Source organism: Acomys minous (genome assembly GCF_964271855.1).
Source record: "Acomys minous genome assembly, chromosome: 1".
NCBI classification, from domain to species: domain Eukaryota; kingdom Metazoa; phylum Chordata; class Mammalia; order Rodentia; family Muridae; genus Acomys; species Acomys minous.
In genome coordinates this window covers 168,041,212-168,068,785 of record NC_140483.1, presented here as the reverse complement: position 1 = coordinate 168,068,785, position 27,574 = coordinate 168,041,212, and the positions used below count along the sequence as shown (strand labels likewise).

Here is a 27,574-nt window from a genome sequence, read left to right as displayed (position 1 = left end):
AGCCTCCGTGGGCCCAGGCCAGTTGACTCTGTAGGTCTTTTTGTGGAGTCCTTGAACCCTCCAGCTGCCTCAATCATTCCCCCATCTCTTCCATGAGATCCCTCAAGCTCTGTTTAATGTTCAACTGTGAGTCTCGGCATCTGTTTCTATCACCTGCTGGATGCAGCCTTTCAGGGGAGTTATGCTAGGCTCCTATCTACAAGCATAGCAGAGTAATATTAACAGTATCAGGGATTGGTTCTCTCCTGTAGGATGGGTCTCAAGTAGGTCCAGTCTTTGGTTGGCCATTCCTTCGTTTTTTGCTCTATCCTTGTCCCTACACATCTTGTAGGGAGGACGAATTTGTGGTCGAAGGTTTTGTGGGTGGTTTAGTGTCCTTATCCATCCACTGGGAGTTCTGCTTGGCTACAGGAAGGGACCACTTCTTGTGCCATATCCCACGTTGCTAGGAGTCTCAGCCAGGGTGGCCCACATAAACTTCTTGGGACCTCCCCCTCCCCCAAGTCTCTGGCAAATTCCAGAGGTGCCCCAGCCTCTGATTTCCATTCTTTCCCCTAACCCTCACTTCCTTGCTTGCTCTCCCTACTCCTAATTCCCACTCCTGCTCCCATTTTCTACCGAGTTCTCTCCCTCCATCCACCTACAAAGTCTATTTTATTTCCCTCTCTGGGTGAGATTCAGGCATCCTCCCTTGGGTCCTCTTTATAGCTTAGATCCTTTGGGTCTATGGATTATACCATGGTTATGCAGTAACTTATGACTAATATCCATTTATAAATGAGTACATACCATGTGTGTCTTTTTTTGGGTTTGAGTTACTTCAGGATAATTCTTTCTTGTTCCATCCAGTTGCCTGCAAATTTCACTATGTCTTTTTTTTTTTAAGTACCTGAGTAGTATTTCATTATGTAAATTACCACATTTCATTTATCCATTCTTTGGCTGAGGTACATCTAGGTTGTTTCCAACTTTTGACTATTAGAAATAAAGCTGCTATGAATCTAGTTGAACAAAAGTCCTTATGGTATAGTGGAGCATATTTTTATACAACTGTAGGTCCCTCAGTGTTTCCACAAACCTAGAAGAGAAGAAATGCATAGAGGCTCCGGTTTTTTGTATATAGTTGGAACTTCCTCAACTTTGGATGAATTCTTGCAATATGTATAAAAATGTAATATCTCCTTTAATCTAAAGAATGCAGTACATATGGGTGTTGTCCATACATGTGTGTGTAACTTGTCATGGTAACTTCTTCTGGCTTGTGTAGGCATCTGAGACTAGAATTACAAATGATTGTTAACCAGTAAGTAGATCCTGGGAAAATAACTCTGGTCCTCTGGAAAAGCAGTCTGTTCTCTTAACTTTTGAACCATCTCTTCAGCTTCACAGTATCCTATTTCAATGGACAATGAGCTTGAAAAGAAAATGTTATAAGTATAGTATTTGTTCAGATATATGACTTTTGTTAGCTTTGGAACTTGACAATGTTCACTATGGGAATGTTTGGATTTTTTTCCCTGTGAGGACACACAATTTACCAAGGAACAGAGATACTTGTCTGTGATCCCTGGGACACCAACTGCCTAATCACTGCCATAATGGCATTCCAACCACTTTTGTATGTCACTCTTCCACTCTTAGGGGAAGCAAATGATCCCTAAGGTAGCTTCTCTCTTGAGATGCATATTGTATTCAGGACTTTACCATCCTTACAGAATCTTAATTCAGGAAAATTAATTTTAAAGTATAATTTTAAGATCCTTTTATGGAGGCAAAATAAGCTCCAAGTGTTTTATTTAACATAGTAACACTTGAGTATAATATTTCTTGTTTTAGGGTACCCTGTGGTTTGGCACTCTCAATGCTTATGTCCATGACATTGGCATCATCAGTCATTTTAAGCATTAAGATCTGGACAAGGATGCCCTTATATCATCAGATAGAAGACATCCACTAGCCTTGCTTGCTCCACCATGATTTATTGTAAAATAACTCCTATCTTCTTGAATAATATATGTCCAAGAACATAAATAATTAGATAACACATATTAAATAATAACATTAGTGAGGGATAACAACAAAAAGTCCTTTATTCTGTTTTTTACAAGACACATTCTGCAGGATCTATCATTAGGATCTTTCCTTGTCATTGCCAATTTGTGAAAAGAACTTGGTGGCAAAATGTCCTAAGCATCCTGGTGTCAGTCTGACCTGAGCAACATAAGTTGGAACTTGTGAGTATGTGCAGTGTAGACTACTTTACTTCTAAAACTATAAATTTGCTGAAGTCTTACTTGGAGGTCATGGTATTTAAGGTTTACTTTGTTCCATTTTAATAAAACAGTATATAAACCATATAACAGGCAATCAAGCAGAGCATAGACCATGCCTTTATATCGTGCATTATGAGACATTCTATATTTCTGTGAGGGTATTAAAGGTTTCCTTTGGGCACTATCAATGCTCATCACTGTGGTCATAATACATTTCAGGAATTTAGGACTTCCCACGTTGTATTTAAGACTACCCACAGCAAATTGTCTCTTCTCTCTTGGACTGTTCTAAAAATAACAAACCAAACCAAAACAACCACAACAACAACAATTGTAACTCAAGTATACTTGGAAAAATAGGGTGTTTTTACTACTTGTGTAAGAGAACTTTGGGGTTTCAGACATTATTCAGTACACAAAGTGCTTGTCATGCGAATGTGAGGGCTGGAGTTTAGATGCCCAGTACCCACATGAAAGCCAGCTGCTGGGATCCCCAAGGAAAGCTGTCAAGCTAGGTGCATGGACTCAAGGAGCTCTGGGTTCAGAAAGAGATTCTGCTTACGTAAATAAAGTGGACAGATATTGAAGAGGACAGCAACATCGATTTCTGGACTTTTCACACATGCCACACCACAATTACACATGCCAAAAATGAGGCAAGTATAGGCAAGTATCAGAAAATATGTTGGCAGAGTCAGAGGAATTCCTAGCTTTTTGGATTTAGTTTTGCATATTAGAATCCTTTTATCTCTTCACTGATAATATGTACATATTTAGTGATTAAACTGTTTGGAGGGACAAAACTTTTTCTCTTTGTATGAAGGAGCTATCTAGCACAAGTAGTAAAAAGATAAGGTAGATATGTAAATATTTGTGAGCATCTGTGACCATTCTTTTTGAGAAACATGTTGAAGGTAAACAACTGGATAAAAGGAAGAAAGTATTTTTTCAGGTATTGAGACATGCTAGCAAATGTGTTCCAATCTATACTGTTAGTCAAATGGCAATTTACTCTAGCTTGCTTCCTAATGACTAGACTCAGTGTATTAAAAAGATATTTACAGTTATGTCATACACTTAAGGATCAAATATCATTGCTGAATAGAGGGCAGAAAGAGTTTGAGAGCCAGAGAAACAGGAAATTAGCTGTAAGATTATGAATCCTAGAAGTCTCACCAATGTAGCTATCTAAGAATGATGTGAACAAGAACAATCCTAATAAACAATGCTAATGTGAGTGGGACAAAGTTTAAACCATAGACAAAGAACAATAGGACACTGAGGAACACTGAGAGGTGGAGAAATATTGGTCCTCAGGAAGAGCAACCCAATTAGTTAACCAATACAAATGTTTACAACTGAAACACATAAATAAACACAACACTATAAGACTGAGTGGGTTGTAGTTATACATTTAGGATTGAGCAGGTTATATTTATAATTTAAGAATACACACACACACACACACACACACACACACACACACACACACACACAAACAGTTAAAGACAAAAAGGCATGAGATTAAAAGAGAGGAAGGAAGTATACATGGGGAAATATAGAGGGAGGAAAGTGAAGATGAAGATAATGCAATTATAATCTTGAAAAATAATAAAAAAAGTAACTTTAAAAAGATATTTACTGTTGTACACAATGACAGATCTACAAAGTTCCATACTCATACTCAGGGTGGCTCGATCAACAGATAGTCATTCTTATTTTATTCCAATTAGTGTTGTCAGCAGGAAGACTGAAAACATAACAGGATATTTGATGTCCTGGTACAATCTTCATCACAACCAAATGAACCCATGCCTATGAGGGCTAGTGGTCTTTGTTGGTAGCCATTTTGTGTGCATCTTCACTATCTCTGTGACTGTTTCTTAATGTTTTTTTTTTTCCTGAGGACACAGCCACATTAGATTTGGTCCTAGGTCTATGATATCATTTAAACTTAATTATCTTTCTATAGGCCTCTTCTCTAACTGTACTTATAGTCAGAGATACAAAGAACAAATGATTTTGAGAAACATGTCCTGCCTCATAATGCTAATCTATTAAAATATTTGGTTACTATTTAAAATACAATGACTAGATAAAGTATTTCATACTTTAGTTATTAACTGGTTATTATATGGCATCACCAACCAAAAATATATTGCAGTTCATGATCATGTGGGGACTGTTATGAAGTATTTATGCTCACATGCACATCTGGTTTTATCACAAGCACATGCAAAGAAGCTTTGCATAATACATCCACTTCCTCTCTGAAATCCACATCATTCATTGTGTATCGCATCTTCTTTGGAGGGCAGCATACCTCCTCAAATTAATGGTCTGCGAGTAAAGATGTTTGCTCAGTTTTTAAAATGGGCCATAAGTCAACAAGGAAATTAGAAGTACAAATTTCTTTAAGATACAGTACGAAATTCAATTGTTTTAAAGACTAGGTTTTTAAATAGTGTGGTAGAGAGTACTGCTACCTTCCCTTATGAACAGCTTAAACAGGCAAACATTATGGACATGGAAAAAGCTCCCAGAAGCCCGCCCAGTAGTTTATGTGAATAAACGTGCTGTATGACATAGCTTCCTTACAGCTAGGGAATACAGGTATTCACTCTAGTCCCCAAATGGTATAAAATTGTTCTACAAATTGTTAAATGAATATGATAATTGACATATTATTTTAAAAGAAAGTCGCTACTCATACTGTTAAAGTGATTTAACCAGTACATTTTAAAAGACAGATAATAAAAATTTCATGTTGATTTGGGCACAACTCTGGAAAATATGTGTGTGATATCATATATATGATATAATATATAATGTTTTCTTCATTTATTTTCAAAGTATTGTGATTAAAATATGACAAGAGCAACTTAAGGGTGAAAGAGTTCCATTTGGCTCACAATTCAAGGCTATAGTCTGTCCTAGACAGGAAGTCACAGCTGCAGGATTTGGGCTGCTGTTCACATTGCATCAAATATTTAGGAGCAGAAAGTCATGAACTCTAGATTTTAGTTCCTGTCCTTCTTCTAACACCAAGGTTAGGTTTCACCTACTCAATAAAAATAATGCCTTACAGCATGTCCAGAGGCTACATAATCCCTCATAGGTTCTCTGGATGCTTGTCAGGTGATTCAAAATCCTGACACTTCAAAAACAGCGTTAAAATAGTCAGTAAAATAAAGCTAGAGGAATATCTAAGTAGTGACTAAATCCAGAACATGGTTGCTAGGAATCTGGGCCATTGATCTGTGTGATAAAACTCTATTTGGCAGTGATCAATTCTACTGTGGTTAAAAAAAAAAAAAGAAAAGAAAAGAAAAGAAAAGAAAAAAGGAAAAAGAAAAAAGAAAAGAAAAAGGTAACTCAACCAGTTTTTATTAGAACTCCTCATTGTGATCAAGACATCGGAGCAGTTTGTGGGACCTATGGAACTGCTCTCCATCCTTGACTGTTTCTAACTTTACAGCCATCTTCCATGCCAACCACAGTAACAACAGCAACAAGGACCCTTCCTGCCATCCCCATGTTTCTGTGGTCTAACCTCTTTAAGGAGGATACTGATCACATCTAAGTAGGTTCAACCTAGTAGTGCCATGTTTGTCCTAATGGTCTTTTTAAAGGACTGTCTTAAAGTGGTCTTTCCCTCAACCTTCCTCCTATGTACTGTTTTAGCTGTAGCGATTTATTTGTAATTCATTGGTTTTAGAAATTCATCCCTGCCACTGCAGACATTTGGCCTCTATAGGGAAGATCCGTTAAAATAAGCAACAATCCCCAGTGTGGCGAGGTGGGTTTGTTTTGTTTCTGTTTTTGGTTTGAGCTTTTTCTAAAAGTTGAAATATTTATAAATCAATATTAAAGCACTAATATTTTACATGTTAAATCTTCTGAGCTCAATGATAATATTAAGACTTTCTTAAATGAGAACAGGAAAAGAAACATTTTTACTTATGTTTTCATGAAATAGTAACAGTTCTAGTGTTTAAGAGTTAGTGTGGCTCAAATCTTCTATGTGTCATGTCTTTATATGAATACCAGTGGAACTGTTTATTAGTTTTATTGCAAGTAATTAGTTTCTTATGTCAGAGCACACTATAATGAGAAAGCTATTTTTTGAAAGTGGGTCTTTCTTTGAAGCCTATGTTAATCTTGGACTTGCTGTCTTCCTTCTTTCACCTTTCAAATTGAGGTTATGCCATAATCCTCAATTTCAACATAGTTTGTACCTCATCTTACCTTACTTAAAAATGATTATTATTCTTATCCATTGTTTTATGTCGTAAAGTTTCTAATTATGTAATTATGTGCTGGAGAATGGCTCAGTGGGTAAAGTGTCTCTCAGGCAAGCTTGAGGACAAGAATTCAGATTCACAGAACCCATGTAAAGCTATATACAGTAGGGTGAGCCTGTCACCCCACTGCTACAGTGATGAGATGGGGCTAGTACAAGGGAGTCCCTAGATTTTCACAAGCGAGATAATCTAGTGTACCCAGTGGCAAAAAGAGCTTGTCTCAAACAAGGTAGAAGTTGTGGACCTACACCCCAGGTTGACCTCTGATCTCGACAGGCCCCTTGTGACATATATACACTGAACATAAACACAGATAAAAAATAATTCTAATTATCACATAGAAAATGGCATGTTTCTTAAATGATTTCAAGTGCAATGGCAGTCAGTATATGTATGTGTGTGTATGTGTGTGTGTGTGTGTGTGTGTGTGTGTGAGAGAGAGAGAGGGAGAGAGAGAGAGAGAGAGAAAGAGAGAGAGAGAGAGAGAGAGAGGTAGGTATACATATATTTAAAGAATAAATGTAAAACCATATAACTCAATGAATGTTTCCTGATATTGTGTAGCATCTGGAGAAAAAATGCAAGAGCACAGGACTTTGGGCAGGCAGAAGGAGACTGTAGAGGTGACTGGCAAAGAAGAATCATATACTTCAAACTCAAGTAGATTAACAGCTGAAACATACTCTGTCCAGATGTTTGCTTAGAGAAGACACAGTTTAACAGTGGGACTCACAGTTTTGGAGAGTATATGAAAACCTGGCTGAGAAGGAAACTGCCAGCACATACTTACAGGGGCCAGCTACCACACATTATACTTGGGGACACTTCTTTCCTTTTTTCACAATTTATTGTAGAGACATTTATAGGTTCACTGCCATTACAGAACATATCAATGACAACTGATCCCGAATTATGAGAGAAGTAAATTTGTCTCCAGAGGCTGTTAAACATTCAGGATTGGAGGAGAAGGGAATCAGTCTTGAGAGAAACTCAATGGGTGTGAGAACTTCCCTCCACCCCAGAATGCCAATAGCTGGTTTCCCAATGTCTGCGTTTCAGGGTTGACATTTAGAAGTATTCTTACTGAGTTTGTGGTCCTTCTATTCAGTGTTTTCCCTCTTTTATTCATTGTTATTCTGCTCTTGTCCTTATTTTTGATGACTTCTATTCAGCTAATTTTAGCTTATTTTCAGTTCAACTAAACTGATCTTCAAACACAATAAGAACAGAAAAGGTTTTCCCCTTCGAAATATAAAATATTCCTGATTGTTTTGTGGTCCTTCTTGCAGTAGGTAGTTTGTGGTATATATGTGCAATAATATAAATGTATACGTAAAAATATTTAATAAAAATTGAAAAAATAAATAACTAAAGAAATATAAAAAAGAAAATAAAGAAATGCTTTTCCTCCACAAAAGTTGCAGAAAGATAAAATTAAGGAAGATTATGTTCTAGTGTTAAAGTATCCAAATTCCACTGTATCTTTGTATAAACCAAAAGAAATATAGCACTTGTGTGTGGAACTCAAAAATAATAACATAAACATTTGAATAAAGAACAAGAAATTCTTTTTTAAAATCCTTATCATTAAAATAAAAATATTTATGTGTATAAAAATATTCCTATTATAGGATTATCTACCTATCACAAACACCAGACCAACCAACTTTAGCACAACTTCTAATGTGGAGAGTATTCCTGGAACCAAATAGATGTGTGTTTAAAGGCTGGTTAAATACTTCCTTCCTAAGCTCAGCTCTGACTTTGAAGTGCCGTGTATTTCCACGATAATTCATTTTATCCTGGTTGTGATGCTGACTCTACAGTTTTATACAATCCTGCTACCTCACTCCCACAGCCATGAGTATTAGAGTTTTTGGATTCTTGCCTTTCTTGACATTGGAGAATATTGACTGTTTCTCTGTCATTTATTTAGAGAAATTTTTCTGCTCCTCTACTTATGCCAGACCACCTGTAAACTGAACCTAGAATGACGTTGACATATATTGGGTTCTATTTTAAAGCCTTCTTCCAACAAAATAACATAAGTGAAAAGCAGTGCCATTTTAAATTCAGCTTCTTTAAATTAGAAGTTTTTTTTCTGTGCCCATGTTCCTCAAGCATTTCATACATAACAGCAGGTGACAGGAGCTTCACAAAAAGACCAACAAAGCTAACTAACCAGAGACCAGGGGAGTTGTGGAGACTGATGCACCATGAAGGAACATGCATGGATTGGACACAGGCCTGTTGCACATATATAGCCCATGGGGAGCTTGGTCTTCATGAAGGTCCCCTAGAAAGGGGAGAGAGGACTGTCTGACATGGACTCTGTTGCTGACTTTTTGATCACTTCCCCCTGGCAGGACTGCCCTACCAGGGCACAGGTAGAAAAAATGTATTCAGTCTTGATGTGACTTGCCTTGATATGCTGTGTGGGTTGGGGGGCTCCCTTACCAAAGAAGTAAGGGAGGGAGGGCAGAGGGAAGAGGGAGGAAGGGTGCTATGATCATGATATCGAGTGAATAAATAAATAAGTAAATAAATAAAAAGGAAAGTAACATACAACAATTTTACATTGAAAATTAAGACTAGAGTAGAAATGTAAGGAGTAAGGTACCTCAAAAGATCTACATAAAAACATTTGGGAGGTATTATTTTGGTTTATAAATATTCTGAAAATTTTCAGAGATGACACTTCTTTTGCCACTTCTTGTGTCCCACAAATTATTTAAAGCAATTTATTTTGGATAATTAATTTATAAATACTTCACTGTGGGAGCTGATCTCAGAGAATGATGTTGTATAGAACTAAAAGTTCCTGATAATACAAAGAACAAAATACCCAACTTCAGGAATCATCATCCAACTCTAGATTTGCTTATGAAGCAAAGAATTTGATCTAGAATAACTTTATGTTTATTCCAGTGTGTATAGAGTTACTCTTAAGCCCCTTATCCTTATTGTGATGATCTCCTGAAGGTTTTTGCATGTGAGTATGTGCACATATGTATGTGTGCAAGTATGCATGCACATGTATGTGTTCATGTCTATGCACACACGTGTGCATTCTTCTGTACATCTTTATATTGACAGCAATGATCTTGCTCCAGAATGCTCATTATCTTGTATTCATCCCCCTGTCAGAAATCCATGCATCATTTCTGCACAGCAATTAAAATCCCCTAAGTTAGAATTTATGTTCCGTTGATTTTGTTACCCATGTAAGTGCCTTTAAGAACACAATATTGTGAGGGTTTTTATAGCATGAAATATAAAAAAAAGTTTTTTATTTATTTGTATGCTTGTTATTTATCATTCAAGGTAAATTTTTCACTTGAGCATACTAGTATACTTAGCAAAGAATAATGTATTCTGAAGTTTTGGGGGGTTTGTTGTTGTTGTTTTATATCTGAGTTGAGTCGATAGGTTGATGAATTGCCAAAATATGTATAAAATAATAGAGTTTCCTTTCATCTTTATACTTTTCACTGAAGTTCTTTTAATTGTTATCAAAATTTACCAAGCAAGTCCTCAGATTTAGATGTGTGCCTTTATGGAGTATGTCTTTGAAAATATTTGGAAATTAGAAATCTAATAGAATAATAAAATTGAAAGAGGATATTTGGTTCTATTTCATCTTTTGATTCCTAAAGTGCCCAAGTTCATTTAAACAAACTCAAGTCTATTATCTGTGCACTCATTCCAAATTCATTGAGAAACTTTAATGCATTATTACCATGATAATGACTCACTGTTAGCTTTAATTGGTCTCCACTGCCACTTTTCCGAGAGGAAATGTTGTAAGGCTTTTATTATGATTCAATCTGTTTGACCTGTTTCTTCTTCCTGCTATGCTGAAGATAACTTACGTAGCATTTTTGAAAAGTATGAACTATGATTATTGACATAAAATTGACAGAGTTGTGAATCAGTATCTGCTCACTCATTCCTGAGACAAAAAAAAGGCTTAAGATATAAATGAAGAGGATTTCTTAGAGGTTCAGAATGACAGCTTCTTTAGCATACTCATGGTTCACCATTTTTTTTTGTGTTATTGAACTTTAATTAAAAAGGCAAGAGATGATATATCTTTTTAAGTTAATAGGAAGGTAGATATACACTGTGATCACAGATAGAGGCTTAAATCATGTTTTAGTTTTATGCCTTGGTATTGAACAATCTCTTTATTATATACTTTTCTTTTTTACTAGGTTCCTGTCCTGAGACCATAGCAGAAAGTGCCTTGGATGAAGGTGTGTATAATTCACGTTCTCTATATGTACTGAATATTTTTGACAATTATATTAATGATGCATGATTATAAATATAGCATTAGGATCATGAATAGTATATGATGTCCTTTCTTTTTTTTTTTTTTTTTTTTGTTTTTTTTGTTTTTTTTTTTGTTTTTTTTTTTAACACATTTTTATTGAAAATTAAAAATAATTCCTATTACATCTCATTTTCTATCCCATCCCATGCATCCTCCCATTCCTCCCTCCCTCCCACTTTCACCCCAATCCCCCTTCCCTATGACTGTGGCTGTGGGGGACCTCCTCCCCCTGAATATGGTGCTAGGGTACCAAGTCTTTTCTTGGTAGTCCTCTATCCTTCTTCCGAGTGCCATTGGGCCTCCCCCACAAAGGGACATGGCCAAATATGGGGCACCAGAGATCCTGTGAAAGTCAGTCCCCAGTCTCCACTTAGCTGTGGAGAATGTTCTGTCCCTTGGCTAGATCTGGGTAGGGGTTTGATGATGACTGCCCGTTTTGTCCATGGTTGGTGCCTTAGATCAAGCAGAATCCCTGGGCTCAGATCTAGCCATCATAATGTTCTTCTTGTAGGTTTCTAGGACCCTCTGGGTCCCCCTACTTGCCTATCCTCTATATTTTCCTCATCTAGAGTCTCAATAGGATGTCCTCACCTCCATCCCCATTTCCTGGTAGGTGCAGACTTTCATGGGACCTGTCCCTTGGGCTAGTGTCCGGTAATAAGTGAGTATATACCATTTGACTCTTTCTGCTTCTGGGTTAGCTCACTCATTATGATCATTTCTAGTTCAATCCATTTGTCCACAAATTTTGGAAAATCCTTGTTTTTAATAGCTGAGTAATATTCCATCGTGTATATGTACCACAGTTTCTTTATCCATTCTTCTACTGAGGGGCACTTAGGCTGTTTCCATGTTCTGGCGATTATGAATAAGGCTGCTATGAACATGGTTGAGCAAATTTTCTTGTTGTGTGCTGGAGCATCTTCTGGGTATACTCCTAGGAGTGGAATAGCTGGGTCTTGAGGAAGCCCTATTCCCATTTTTCTGAGATAGCACCAGATAGATTTCCAAAGTGGCTGTACTAGTTTGCATTCCCACCAGCAATGAAGGAGTGTTCCTCTCTCTCCACATCCTTGCCAGCATGTGTTGTCACTTGAATGTTTTATTTTAGCCATTCTGATGGGTGTAAGATGGAATCTCAGAGTTGTTTTGATTTGCATTTCTCTGATGACTAGAGATGTTGAACATTTCTTTAAGTGTGTCTCAGCCATTTGATATTCCTCTGTTGAGAATTCTCTGTTTAATTCTGAGCCCCATTTCTCAATTGGGTTATTTGGTTTGGTGGCATTTAATTTCTTGAGTTCTTTATAAAGTTTGGATATTAGACCTTTGTCAGATGCAGGGTTGGTGAAGATCTTTTCCCAGTTTGTAGGCTGTCGCTTTGTTCTTTTGACAGTGTCTCCAGCCTTACAGAAGCTTCTCAGCCTCATGAGGTCCCATTTATTAATTGTTGACCTTAAGGCCTGGGCTGTTGGTGTTCTGTTCAGGAAGTTGTCTCCTGTGCCAATGTGTTCCAGGCTCTTCCCCACCTTTTCTTCTAACTGATTTAGTGTCTCTGGTTTTATATTGAGGTCTTTAATCCATTTGGACTTGAGTTTTGTGCATGGTGACAAGTATGGGTCCAATTGCATTTTTCTACATGTAGAAATCCAGTTAGACCAGCACCATTTGTTGAAGATGCTATCCTTTTTCCATTGAATAGATGTGGCTTCTTTGTCGAAAATCAGGTGACTATATGTGTGTGGATTCATATCAGGGTCTTCAATTCGATTCCATTGATCAACCAGCCTATTGCTGTGCCAGTACCATGCTGTTTTAAGTACTATTGCTCTATAGTACAGCTTGAGATCAGGTATGGAGATTCCTCCTGAGGATCTTTTATTGTATAAGATTGTTTTAGCTATTCTGGGTTTTTTTGTTTTTCCATATAAAGTTGAGAATTGACCTTTCAATGTCTTTAAAAAATTGTGTAGGTATTTTGATAGGGATTGCATTGAATCTGTAAATTGCTTTTGGTAAAATGGCCATTTTTACTATGTTGATTCTCCCGATCCACGAACAGGGGAGATCCCTCCATCTTCTCAAGTCACCTTCAATCTCTTTCTTTAGGGACTTAAAGTTTTTTTCAAACAAGTCTTTCACTTGTTTGGTTAGAGTTACTCCTAGATATTTTAACTTGCTTGTGGCTAATGTGAAGGGTGTAGATTTCCTAATTTCTTCCTCTGTATGATTGTCATTTGTATATAGGAAGGCTACTGATTTTTTTGAGTTAATTTTGTACCCAGCCAGTTTGCTGAACGTGCTTATCAACTGAAGGAGTTCTCTGGTGGAATTTTGGGGGTCACTTATGTACACGATCATATCATCTGCAAATAGGGATAGTTTGACTTCTTCCTTTCCCATTTGGATGCCCTTGATCTCCTTGTGTTGTCTTATTGCTCTGGCTAGGACTTCAAGGACTATATTGAAGAGATATGGAGAAAGTGGGCAGCCTTGTCTGGTCCCTGATTTTAGAGGAATTTCCTTGAGTATCTCTCCATTTAATTTGATTCTGGCTATTGGCTTGCTGTATATCGCCTTTATTATGTTTAGGAATGTACCTTGTATCCCCGATCTCTCCAATACTTTAATCATGAATGGGTGTTGGATTTTGTCAAATGCTTTTTCTGCATCTAAGGAGATGATCATGTGGTTTTTTTTCTTTAGTTTGTTTATATGGTGGATTACATTGATGGATTTCCGTATATTAAACCATCCCTGCATTCCTGGAATGAAGCCTACCTGGTCATGATGAATGATATCTTTGATATGGTCTTATATTCGTTTTGCGAGTATTTTATTGAGTATCTTTGCGTCTATGTTCATTAGAGAAATTGGTCTGAAGTTCTCCTTTTTTGTTGGGTCTTTGTGAGGTTTAGGTATCAATGTGACTGTGGCCTCATAGAAAGAATTTGGTAATGTTCCATCCAATTCTATCTTTTGGAGTAGCTTGAAGAGTATTGGTATTAGCTCCTCTTTGAAGGTCTGATAGAATTCTGCACTGAATCCATCTGGCCCTGGGCTTTTTTTGGTTGGGAGACTATCAATGATTGCTTCTATTTCTATAGGAGAAATAGGCCTATTTAAGTTGTTTATCTGCTCTTGATTCAATTTTGGCAAGTGGAATCTGTCAAGAAAAATGTCCATTTCCCTTAGATTTTCAAATTTTGTGGCATATATGCCTTTAAAGTAGGATCTTATGATTCTTTGTATTTCTTCAGTGTCTGTTGTTATGTCTCCCTTTTCATTTCTGATTTTGTTGATTTGGATACTGTCCCTCTGCCTTTTAATTAGTTTGGCTAACGGTTTGTCTATTTTGTTGATTTTCTCAAAAAACCAGCTCCTGGTTTTGTTGATTCTTTGAATTGTTCTTTTTGTTTCTAATTTATTGATTTCAGCCCTGAGTTTGATTATTTCCAGACGTCTACTCCTCTTGGATGATTCTGCTTCTTTCTTTTCTAGTGCTTCCAGATGTGATGTTAAGTTACTTATGTGGGATGTTTCCAATTTCTTTTTAAAGGCACTTAGCGCTATGAATTTTCCTCTTAGCACTGCTTTCAATGTGTCCCATAAATTTGGGTATGTTGTTCCATCCTTTTCATTGAATTTCAGGAAGTCTTTTATTTCTTCCTTTATTTCTTGTATGACCCACGTGTCATTAAGTAGAAAGTTGTTTAGTTTCCATGTGTGAGTAGGCTTTTTGTTATTTCTGTTGTTGTTGAAATCCAGCCTTAGACCATGGTGATCTGATAAGATACAAGGTATTATTTCAATATTCTTGTATCTGTTGAGGCTTTCTTTGTGGCCTACAATGTGATCGATTTTGGAGAAGGTTCCATGTGGTGCTGAGAAGAAAGTATAGTCTTTTGTGTTTGGGTGAAAAGTTCTGTACACATCTGTTAGATCCATTTGATTCATGGTGTTGGTTAGTGATGTTATTTCTCGGCTTAGTTTCTGTTTCCAAGACTTATCCTTCAGTGAGAGTGGAGTGTTGAAGTCTCCCACTATCAATGTGTTGGAATCAATGAGTGGTTTAAGCTTTGTTAATAGTTTTTTTACAAATGTGGGTGCCCTTGTATTTGGAGCATAGATGTTCAGAATTGTGATGTCATCTTGGTTGATTTTACCCTTGATGAGTATGAAGTGTCATTCCTCGTCTCTTTTGATTAATTTTGGTTGAAAGTCTATTTTGTTGGATATTAGGATGGCTACACCTGCTTGCTTCCTGTGACCATTAGCTTGAAATATTTTTTCCCACCCTTTTACCCTGAGGTAATGTCTGTCCTTGTGGGTGAGATGTGTTTCTTGGATGCAGAAGAATGTTGGGTTTTGTTTATGCACCCATTCTGTTAGTCTATGTCTCTTTATTGGAGAATTGAGACCATTGATGTTCAGCGATATTAATGACCAGAGATTGCTAAGTCCTTTCATTTTGATGTTTGTTCAAGTTGAAAGTTTGTGAGGTTGTGATTTTGCGATGGTGTAGTTATCTCTTTCCTGTGTAGTTTTGGTTGTAACTCATTCCTATGTGGTGGAGTTTTCCTTCTAGTAGCTTCTGTAATGCTGGATTTGTGGATAGGTATTGGTTGAATTTGTTCCTGTCATGGAATATTTTGTTTTCTCCATCAACCGTTATTGAAAGTTTTGCTGGGTACAGTAGTCTAGCCCGGCATCTGTGGTCTCTTAGGGTTTGCAGGACCTCTGTCCACGCCCTTCTGGCTTTCATGGTCTCAGCTGAGAAGTCGGGTGTAATTCTGATAGGTTTGCCATTGTATGTTACTCTGTCTTTTTCCCTTGCAGCTTTTAAAATTTTTTCTTTAGTCTGTATGTTTTGTGTTTTGATTATTATGTGGCGGGAAGATTTTCTGTTCTGATCTATTCTATTTGGTGTTCTATAGGCCTCTTGTATGTTCATATGCATCTCCTTCTTCAGATTGGGAAAATTTTCTTCTATAATTTGGTTGAAGATATTTTCTGGGCCATGGAGTCGGGCATCTTCTCTGTCCTCAATGCCTATTATTCTCAGGTTTCTTCTTTTCATGGCGTCCTTGATTTCTTGGATGTTCTGTGTTAGGAACTTTTCTGATTTAGCATTTTCTTTGATGGCTGATTCGAGTTCTACAATTGTATCTTCAAGTCCCGAGATTCGTTCCTCTGTTTCCTGGATTCTGTTTGAGAAGGCCATCTCTTTGTTGGCTGCTTTCTTCTCTATGGTCTCTCGTTCACATTTTTCTTCTGTGTGTTCCTTTATCATAGATTCCGTTTTTGTCCTCAGATCTTGAAGTGTTATCTTTATTTCCTTCATCTGTCTGTTTGTATTTTCCTGAAATTCTTCCAGTGCCTTTCTGTATGACTCTTTTATGTCCTCCACCTGCTTGGATGCCTCCTCCTGCAGTTGTTTACAGATTTCCTTCCTTTCTTCCAAAATTATCTTCCTTACTAAGGACTTGAGGTCATTTTCTTGTATTTCTATTATTTTTGGGTTCTCTGGGTTGCTTTCATTGGGATTGTTGGGATCTGGAGATTCCAAACTGTTTTGGGTTTTGTTTGCATTCTTTCGTTGTCCTCTTGTCATTTTGGTGTCTCTGATGTTGGAAGGTAGCTTCTGGTGACTTTCACTGGTTGAGAGTGGATAGTTGGTGAATGATTATTGGTTGCGTGCTCTTGCTTGTAGGGATCAGGTAGTTTTCCTCCTGACACAGGCAGGTGACCTAGTTTCCACTCCTGGAGACTTTGTTCTATACCTTATTCTCTGGGATGGGTCAGCAGAAGTAGGCGTCTGACTGGTTCCTTTCACGTTAGTGTTGTGAATCAGGCCTGCTGCTGTGGGGTGTCAGATCGAGGCTGGCGAGCTCTGAATGGGCAAGCTGTTCTCAGTTGCCTGCACTACACACAGACCTGTATCTCAGACCTTGCCTCGCTCAGATCCACTGAGCTAAATGCGCCTTTTAAACCAGCATATACACACCTCTGAGGTGTCCAGCCTTTCCCGAAGGGGTGGGAGATCCTGTCTATGCTGTGTGTAGTGTCCACACTAGGTTCTGACAGCTGGGATCTGCAGGCTCAGGCCCTGTGCTCTGTTCCAATATGGGCCCAGTATGGATGCGCTGGTTACACGCTGCTATCTCTGACCAGCTGACCCAAGCAGCTCAGTCTCCCGTGCACTGTTCCAAAGTGGGCAGGGTATATCGCCCCTAACTGGGCACTGCTGTCTCTGAGCTAGTCAAATCCCACCAGCTCTGTTTCCTGCGCACTGTTCCAAAGTGTGCCTGCTTTGGCGCCACAGGTTGGGCGCACTCTCTCTGAGTTAGGCTGATCCAAGCCCCTCAGACTCTCGCGCCCTGTTCCAAAGTGGGCAGGGTATGGGGCCTCAGGCTGGGCCCCGCTCTCTCTGATCTAGGCGGATCCCACCAGCTCTGTTTCCCACACACTGTTCCAAAGAGTGCCTGCTTTGGCGCCACAGGTTGTGGTTACTCTCTCTGAGTCAGGCTGATCCGAGCCGCTCTGACTCCCGCGCCCTGTTCCAAAGTGGGCAGGGTATGGGGCCTCTGGCTGGTTACCGCTCTCTGTGATCTAGGCGGATCCCACCAGCTCTGTTTCCCACACACTGTTCCAAAGAGTGCCTGCTTTGGCGCCACAGGTTGTGGTCACTCTCTCTGAGTCAGGCTGATCCGAGCCGCTCTGATTCCCGCGCCCTGTTCCAAAGTGGGCAGGGTATGGGGCCTCTGGCTGGGCACCGCTCTCTCTGATCTAGGCGGATCCCACACACTGTTCCAAAGAGTGCCTGCTTTGGCACCACGGGTTGTGGTCCGAGCCGCTCAGAGTCCCGCGCCCTGTTCCAAAGTGGGCAGGGTATGGCGCCTCTGGATGGGCGCCTCTCTCTCTGTGTAAAATGGGCTCAAGCAGCTCCGTATCTCGCGCTGTGTTCCAACGCGGGCAGTTTTGCACTGCCGGCCGGGCGCTGCTCTCTCCAAACTAGGTGTACCCCGTTGCCTGTGTTTCCACGCGGCGTGGGGTCCTCGGCAGATTTGCGTGTGGCGGATGTATGGGACCAAGGGGACCTTCCCCTGATTCCCTGTAACTTCCCCCGGCCAGGGGCTCCTGTACCGATCCGACCCGCACTCTGAATTCCGGCTTTATCTACCAGCTGCAGCCCGCAGGTGGGTTCCGTCTGATCGACCGGAGAGTGGATTCAGGGCCTCCGTGGACTGGTACTTGACTCGGGGCCAGGCCCGCCGGTGGTCTGCACTGTGCGGGACCCAACTCACCTGAAGCTCTCTGGATTTAACAGTCTGTGGCTTCATTCAAGTCCCTGGTCTCCGTGCAGTTGATCAGATACAGTGCTTGCTGGGCGCCGCCATCTTGAGCTCCCCATGATGTCCTTTCTTAACTTGCAAAATATGTGCATGAGATAATCAGAAGTCTAATTGTCAAATAAAGCCATTGACTTTCTATCAAAATTTTTTTAAAATAATTTATTAAGATTACATCCTGATTGTTATCCTCCCACTTGTATCTTCCCATTCTCCCCACCTCTTTAGCCCTCCCCCCCCCCCCACCCCTAGACTTCTGGCAGAAGTGGAACTCCTCCCTTGCCTTTTGATCACAGCCTATCTGGTCTCATCCAGATAACCTAATTCCCCTTCTTCTGAGTGCCACTGGGCCTCCACACTAGGGGGAAGTAGTCAAATTGGGGACGCTAGAGTTCATGTTAGAGGCAATCCCGGCTCTCGCCACAACCATGGAAAATAACCTGTCCACTGGCTAGATCTGAACAAAGGGGGTCTGTGTTTACTGCATGCATTGTCCTTGGTTGGTACAACAGTTTGTGCAGGCCCCCTGAGTCCACATCTACCAACCTTGATGGTCTTCTTGTGGGGCTCCTGGACCTTCTGATTCCTTCTCTCTCCCTCATTCTTCCATACCACTCTCACCTGGAGCCCAGTAGTGAGTCCTAGCCTCTGCCCCAATCTCCCACTGAGTAGAGGCTCTCTAGGGACATCCATGTTGGGCTAATATACACTCCTAAGTGAATATATGCCATGTGTGTCTTTCTGGGTCTGGGTTATTTCACTCAGGATAATCATATCTAGTTCCATCCATTTGCCTGCAAATTTAAAGATTTCCTTGTTTTTAATAGCTGACTATTATTCCATTGTATAAATGTACCACAGTTTCTTTATCCATTTTTTTGATGGTTTCTAGATTCTGGCAATTACAAGTAAGTCTGCTATGAACAGAGTTGATCAAATGTCCTTGTTGTGTGGTGGAGCATCTTTAGGGTAAATGTCAAGGAGTGGAATAGCTGGGTCTTGAGGTACCACTATTCCCAATTTTCTGAGGAAACACCAGAGTATTTTCCAAAGCGCTTATACAAGTTTGCATTCCCACCAGCAATGGAGGAGTGTTCCTTGCCAACATGTGATGTCACTTGAATTTTTTATTTTAGCCATTCATATGGGTGTAAAATGGAATCTCAGAGTCATTTTGATTGCATTTCTCTGATGACTAAGGACGTTGAGCATTTTTTAAGTGTTTCTCAGCCATTCGATCTTCCTCTGTTGAAAATTCTCTGTTTAATTCCGAGTCAAATTTCTTAATTGGGTTTTTTGGTTTGGTGACATTTAATTCCTTGAGTTCTTCACATATTTTGGATATTAGCCTTCGTCAGATATAGGGTTGGTGATGATCTTTTCTCATTCTGTAGGCTGTCATTTTGTTCTGTTGATAGTGTCTCCTGCCTTACAGAAGATTTTCAGTATCATGAGGTCCCATTTGTTAATTGTTGACCTTAGAGCCTGAGCTGTTGGTGTTCTGTTCAGTAAGTTGTTTCCTGTGCCAATGAACCCATTTTTTCTTCTTCACCGAATCCCTAACAAAGTCTCACAGAGTAGAGCAAACTGCTAACATTGATGACTTCTCAAGTTGACAATGAAACTGTCCCAGGGTTCAGGGAAGGCATATCTTTAGTGCCTCTGGCAATATATCATTTAAAATAGAATATATGTATTCTAAATTATTATCTAAACATGTCTAGATTTTCAGTGAACAAATAAGCTAGGATTATCAGTCAATTTGAAAACTAACAATTAAGAAACCTCACAGGCCCGCTGCTCAGTAAGAGGTACATAAATCACTGCCAGAGAGAAATGGAGTACTGCAGAGCCAGTTCCTGGTGCTAGTCCTTTCATACTGAAATGCTAACATAGCTTTATAAACTACTGCAATCAGACACACTGAGAAGAGTTGAAATATAGTAATTGAATTCGATGTGTAGGGTGAGTCCAACCCACACTCCACTGAGGAGTGGCCAAACATAAAAGCATAAATTTAAAGCATTATGAAATTATTTTGTAAGTTGACCATTTGGTTTTGAGTGTGAGGGTCATAAGTGACAATGTCAAGTCCTGATTTCGAAAGACTGGGCATGCCTAGACAGAAAGGTGAGACTAATGTTGTCACTACTACAGTACAGGAACTGAATTAAATGGAGACCCATAGGATGAGTGTAGAGGAAGCCTGTGCATGAAGACCAGGGTCCGCATGTACTTGAGAACTATAGTGGAGAGGGACAGAAACTGAAAATTGAAGATTGCACACAAGAGCCATCAAGGGTCAGGACTTTTCATCAAAGGAAATACTGAGAGAATGCTCATTTAAACTATGAAACCATGGCCAGATAAATGTAAGACAAAATGAAATTTCCTAGTACTTGTCAAAGTGTGTGAGAGTTCCATGGACAAAGTTACATGGCAGTGAACTAGCACCTGAGATGCCCTGCACACTGAGATTGTCCCTGCCCCTTAGTTCTACTATTATAAGGTAATAAACCCTGCCTGCATCTGAAGTCAGAAGTGGAAGCATTCCTAACCAATCCAAATGAGTGGATATATTTCTAACTAATCCAAGCTAGATGGCATCTTGATTTCAGAATTGCAAAGCACCAAAGGTAGCAGTCTGTCTTACAAAATAGAAAGTTCACTATTTGAGTGTAGCTATATCTCCTGTAGTTTATACATGGGAACATTTGTCATCAATTTGATTATGTTTAAGAAAAGACTTTTATGAAGTTATTAGAGCTAAGTTACAAAAGTAGAATTCTTTCTGATAGGATTCAATATGGGGAATTAAATATCTGCTTTGCCACCTACAAGCCAGAGAAGGGCACTGAATTAAATCTTTCTTGTTCATATCTTGATCTTAGACTTTCATTCCCCAAAACTATGAGAAAGAAATTTCTGTTGTTTCTACACCTGCTACATGACATTTTATTACAACAATTTGGACTAAAACACATTTCACTATCAAAATGAGGTGTTATTGTAAATAATGCCTAAAGTGTCAAAGGGCTTTGGAAACTAATGGTGGAATGACGTTTTAACAGCTTTGAGGTATACTGTAGAAATACGTCTGACTTTTTTGAAGCCTTAGCTTGTTTTTAGAATCTGGAGAAAAATACATTTTTTTTTTCATCTTGGCTGAGCTGTGTTTGTGTATTTTTATAGAAGATTGAATTTGTGAGCAATAAACTCAGACATTTAGCCAAGAAGGACTCTAAGTGAATTCTAGAAAGTATATTTGATCTTCATGACTACATCATCCAGGAGAGAAATGGGTTGATGCATTGATTGTTTTCTAATTCATTGACAATGTTCTACATAAGTTTTCTGAAGTTTGGTCATTTCCAACCTCCTCTCCTCAGTGCTCTCTTATTCCTTTCTCTCCTCCAGAGAAATGTTTCTTCCCACATGTCTTTTCTTTACTTGATACCTTTTATTTCTTGTTTTGAGTGACCTGAGTTTAGTTACAAATCCTCCCAGGAGTAGAGGTTACTTCCTGGAAGAAGAGCAACTTACTGGTGGCTACAGCACTGAATAAGCCAGTATGCAGCCTTCCCAGCACCTATTGCCTGTCTACCGTGCCTCAGTGAAGAGCAGGGCCTCCTGAGTGATTCCTTTATGCACGACCACATGGTGACAGAACCGAACATGAGAAGGTCATGTGTGGGTAGACAAAGCTGCCTTGAGATCATGAGTACAGTGGATATGTCAAGATGAGGACACACTGTTTCACAGCAACCTTGCCCAAACCCTGTCTCTCTCATTTTTCTATTTCTTCTTCTACCCTGTTCTGTGATCCATGGTGGGAATGAGATAGCTGTCAAGTTTAGAAATGAGTACTCCACAGTCACTTACTTCCAATATTTTGGCAGGTTATAAGTGTCTATTAGCTAATACCTACTGCAAAATGAAGCTTTGTGGATTAGGATGAGAGTGGCACTAATCTATGGGTAGAGACCTTAAGAAGGCAATTTAACATCATTTCCATTTAGCAAAACATCAGAAGTAGGTGATTACCTGCGGCATACAGAAACAGAAAAAGAGAGGGATATGCAATGAGTCCCAGTATTGTCTTAGGTAACTGGAATTCTATTTAGTTTATGTGAAAATACTAGGTAAATAAAGAAACCAATTTGTGGAAGCAATAGTACCCACTTTTATCTTTTAATGTAATTGAAAAACATTTTTGAGATAATTGTACACTAGCGTGCAGTTAGACAAAATGCACTCCTCATGCACTCTGCATGGATTCCCCCAGTGGTAGTGTTCTGTAAATTAGATTATCCTATCACCACCCAGATGCTAAGACACATCCAGGGGTGTTCAGATTTTCCATGTGTTTTTCTAAGCTTTTTTTTGTGTGTGAGCTGTATACAGTTGATGATCTATGCAGGCTCACATGCCTGCTACACAGTCATGACTCCAATGGATTCAAAACTATCACATTCTTTGTGATGCCCTTTTGTAACCACACTTACCCACTCCTGCTATGTGTCTTCACCCTGACTCTGAGCCCTTACAACCCTACTGTATTGTCCATTTAGTTCTGATTTCAAAGATGATTTATAATTAAGATCCTTCAGAATTGAGATTTTTTTTTCTCAATGAAGTTTGTTTGGAAAATTCCAGTTTGCTGAATGTGTCAAAGTTATTTTATTTGTTTAGTCACTTTTATTGTTGAACAGTATTTTATCATGTGTATTAGTTTGTTAAAAGGCATCCATTTCCAGGCTTTACCTGTACAAACAATGCTTCTCTAAATATTTCTAAGAGTTTACGCTTACATTTTCTAACAAAAATAGATCATACATATTAAATCGTGTTAAAATAGTTTCATTAGGATGTATTACTTTTACTGAGTAAAGTACCTGTGTGTGTGTGTGTGTGTGTGTGTGTGTGTGTGTGTGTGTGTGTGTGTGTTGTGTACTACAGAAACAGGGCACAAGGGTATAAGACTGTAAACCATAAGCAAGGATACTCATGAGATTAAATAGAATCTTCAGAAGTACTTCTTTCCATAAAGACTGCAAGAAAATTAAGTCCAGTCAGAAAAATTGTTCCTCTCTCTTGGGACATCTGAGCTTAAGAGATGTTTGCTGTTGAGTAAAGCAGTATGTATGTTTTGGCAAGGGGAACTTAATATAAATAAACTTACAAGGGGCTGAAAAAGAGAAAAATATTGGGGCATCTGGAACTCTACAGACCTTTTACTAGGGGGAACTCATTGACAGTTGGTCACTCAGGAAAACATTGCCAGTTGCCAACACTGATTTCTCTGAGTCTTAAAACACAGACTGAGCTTACACTCATGATTGAACACTATCGAGTTGAAGAGCACAGAAGTTCACCCGAGGGAGTCTAGTTTCTTCTTCCATCAGCACGTGATTTCTGAGTTGTGCTGGCACCTATAGGAGAGCCAAAAACTATAAAATATGAGAAGAGAAGCAGAGCCTGAGTCAGTCAGTGCATGTTCCTCCCCCACAAAATGCTTTAGTTTTGCACCCAATATTGTTTCAGAGTAGCTGAAATTCATATATATACAAACAAACTGATACTGATACATACAAACAGAAGGCTGAGCTGTTTTGATTATTAATTTTCCTGTGAAGATCTTTAAAATATTTAGTTAAGGAGTTTGAACATCGAAGGTATAAAATATATAGGGCACTTTGTTTTTAATTAAGCAGCATATTCCAACAATTATGTTTCCTTTCTGGCTGGTTCGTACCTTTGGAACCTTAATCCCATTTGAAGTATACAGCTCTTTAGTCGCTTAAATATTACTAAACTGTTATATTTTTATTTAGAAGGGGCTCTGGTTATACTTAATTCAGAGGATGTCCCCTGGGAGGTGCAGGCTACATTTGCTGTTCTGGTAGATTTAGGTATATGAAGGTGGGTGTGACAAGGAAGTGTGTGTGTGTGTGTGTGTGTGTGTGTGTGTGTGTGTGTGAGATCTGGTGTATCTGTGTGTATCTGGTGATATCTATGTGGGCTTAAGCATGGTACAGTGTGGTGGGACCAATATCCCACTAACTCCTTTTGGCAAGTGTCTGTGCACTTAGGAGAGCAGGTACTTGTCACTGATGCTCTGGCATTGGCTCTCTGTGTCAGAAGGGATGTTCTGCAGGTAGCCTGTCTCACAGCCATGGTTTGGTTGGTCCTAAACACAGAGCACCTCTGCTGACCTCGTTAAGTGACAGGCCTATGGCATAGTAGGTCTGATTAAGAGTTGACTTTCTGTCAAAGACCTAGGGAAGGGGAAATAGGGTGGAAGAGAGAGGGAGGGAGGAACAAGAGGATACAAGTAAGGAGATAACAATTTAGGTGTAATCTGAATAAATTAAAAATTAAAAAATAATAGTTGACCTTTACTCTCCATCCCATCTCCCATCAGCCTAACTCTCTTAAGAAACTACAGGACACGTTTCATGAGTGAAGATACGTGTTAACATATTTCTCTCAGTAAGACAAATGCCTTAAACAAAATGTAAGCCTTACCCCATGGAAAGTAGTTGACTAGATGTCAGATTGATGGAATAATGCCTGCTCTATTCACATGAAAGTGACGGGTGGGTGTGAGGATAAGATTGCCATTATTTTGAACAAGAAACATTCAGTAGAAGAACGACTTTGTACACCACATGTGCTCTCGAGATAAACACTGCATAGTAAAAACACAGACTAAGGCATTAGGCTACAGTTGGGGTGCATATGGTGGCTAGGTAGGAACATTTCCCAGCAACTAGAGGCTCACCAGAATACCCCAGAGTAGGCTTTATCCAAACATAAACACTGCCAAGTTGCTCATAATTACAACTGACAAAAATCAGATTTTGGAGAAATTAAGTAAGAGTGTCTAATAAATTGTTTCAATTAGGCTCTATAATGCAAAATTGAAGGTTGGATAACAGCCACAGCTATGGGTTAGAACAGGGTGATAGGTTTATGGTTACAATGAGCAGGGAGGGTGAGCAATATATATTTGGAAGGATGTGTTATAGCATGTGTATCTTATGTACACCTCAGAAAATTATGATGGGGTGCTGATATTACACATAAATGGGAAAATGAAGTCATAAAGCACAGGAGCAAATATATATCAGGCAAATCAGGTAATTGACTTCAAACCCACATTTTTCTAGGAAATTATAATAACTACCTTTAGATATGAGAGGAGGAAGTTTGTTTAATAATCTAGTTTTGACCAACGATTTGGTAATGATTTTCTAATAAATCTTGCTCTGGATTCTCAAATACTTTAACTCTTTACAAAATACTTTGCCTTTTTCATACACACACACACACACACACACACACACACACACACACACACACACACATATATATAGTTGATTGTTTTTGTTTTTGAAACAATGTCTCTCTGTGTTACCCTTGGCTGTTCTGGACTCACTTTATAAACCAGGCTGGCCTCGAACTCACAGCGATCAACCTGCCTCTGCCTCCTCAGTGCAGGGATTAAAGGCATGTGCAAGCACACCCAGCAAAAAAGCCATAGAATTTATACTAAAATGTCTATAATTTCCCCAGGTATATATGATGTATCTGGTAGGTATTGTAAGCCTAGAAATGGCTGTTAAAGCTGCAGATACCAAAAGTACACTCTGCTACCACTTGGTTTTTGTCACAAAATCTAAATAGTTTATTATGTGTATAACAAAATTTCCATTCGCACAAAATTTAGATGAAGAGTAAATATTACATTGTTTTACATACACAATGAAAGATGAAATTTTCTTTTGTCAGTTTGTTTATTTTCTTTTGAGAACAATTGCTAAGGAAATTATCATGAAGGAAATCTAAGTAAATGAAACCCATCTTTCTGTGGAACATGGATTATTGTGGTGTTTTGTGTCAACACACTGAGGAGAGCATCTAAGAGTAATTCTGAAGAAACATTCTTTTTCTTGAAGATTCAAAAAAGACTTTTTATGAAGCCTATTCTCCTAGACTAGGCAAGTTAAATGATACCATAGGAAATGTGGCTTGAGAAACACTACTTACCAACTTAATATAGAACATTTAAGAATTATTGGTAAAGACTGTGTTTTCTAATACTTAAGAATATGGGACATAGAATCAACTGGGTTTAATTCCACTATTTTTCTTTAATCACTGTAGAACTGAGCATCTTCCAGGAAAAAATCCAGTCAAGTTTATGCATTGAAAATATATGCATTCTCACCTGCTACTTAGCTTCAAAACATTTCACCAAAATAAAGAAATATTTTGCACCCATTGTTGGTTGTTCCTGCCCTTGTGACAGACTGCTTCTGATCGCATTATGAGAGTTCTCCCTACGCTCATGGACAAAGTCACTGGCTGTGAGTTGCTTGTGAGATGTCAAGAGCAGTGTTGTCTTAAGTAAATGTGGTAAGACATTGTAGTTTACTTGGCCCTTTTATACATATGAAAGAATAGGTGTTCTAAAAGCTCCTCATCAAGAAATGGGAGAAATAGGGAAATAGTCTGCAGGCTTTGGCATACTTGGGTTCTGAGGAACTTTTCTGAGGCACCAGAAACCTCACAGCTAGCACCAAGTTCATCCGCGTTCCCTCGATACAATGCTTTTGTGTAAAGTCACTTACTGACATTAGAATTCAGAACAGACAGATGTTGAGTGAAGGACATATGATCCCAGGTATTCCTGATCCAAAACTAAGAGGAGATTGGAGACTGGGAGATATTATGTATTTAAGGAGAGAATAAAGGAACTAAATATTAGTCAGATGGATGAGCTGCTGTAGTCGAGGCCTGATTGTTTTCCATTTAGTATCTTAGAGATCCTTGATCACAAGATTTTAAAAAGTGTTATTGACTTTTTATAAGCACATAATAAAATTATGTAAATTTAAGTTAATTTTCATATTTACTTATGTAATTATATGCAAATTTAATTGTAGGTAAGAGTGTACAAGAGGGATCACATTCTACAGTGAATACACAGCTCTAGAAAAACTTGCATCAAAATGGCGTAGTAATTAGGGTACTGAGTGAGAACCTCAGAGATTTTCATTTACTCCTCTATTCTTTTTTATAATTACTGATGTTGCCATATGATTAGATACTAACTTATACCCTAAGCAAAACATAAAGGATGTTTTTTATGACAAAGAGGACCAGTAAAACAGTATTCTATTAACCTTTTTAACAAATTTTTTGATAAGTTAAGAAAGAACAAAACAGATGTTTACTATTTAGCCAAAAAGGAAGAAGAAGAAGAAGAAGAAGAAGAAGAAGAAGAAGAAGAAGAAGAAGAAG

General features: G+C 38.7%; 1 protein-coding gene across 14 annotated transcripts in view; it reads left to right on the top strand.

Moving 5' to 3' along the window:
- Positions 1-27,574, top strand: part of PTPRD (protein tyrosine phosphatase receptor type D) — a 2,167,047-nt gene that overhangs the window by 756,800 nt on the left and 1,382,673 nt on the right. For all 14 annotated transcript variants that reach the window (XM_084785035.1, XM_084785038.1, XM_084785037.1 and 11 more), the window contains exon 4: positions 10,792-10,833. The gene's annotated coding sequence lies outside the window, so the exon portion shown is untranslated. The remainder of the gene's footprint in view (positions 1-10,791; positions 10,834-27,574) is intronic.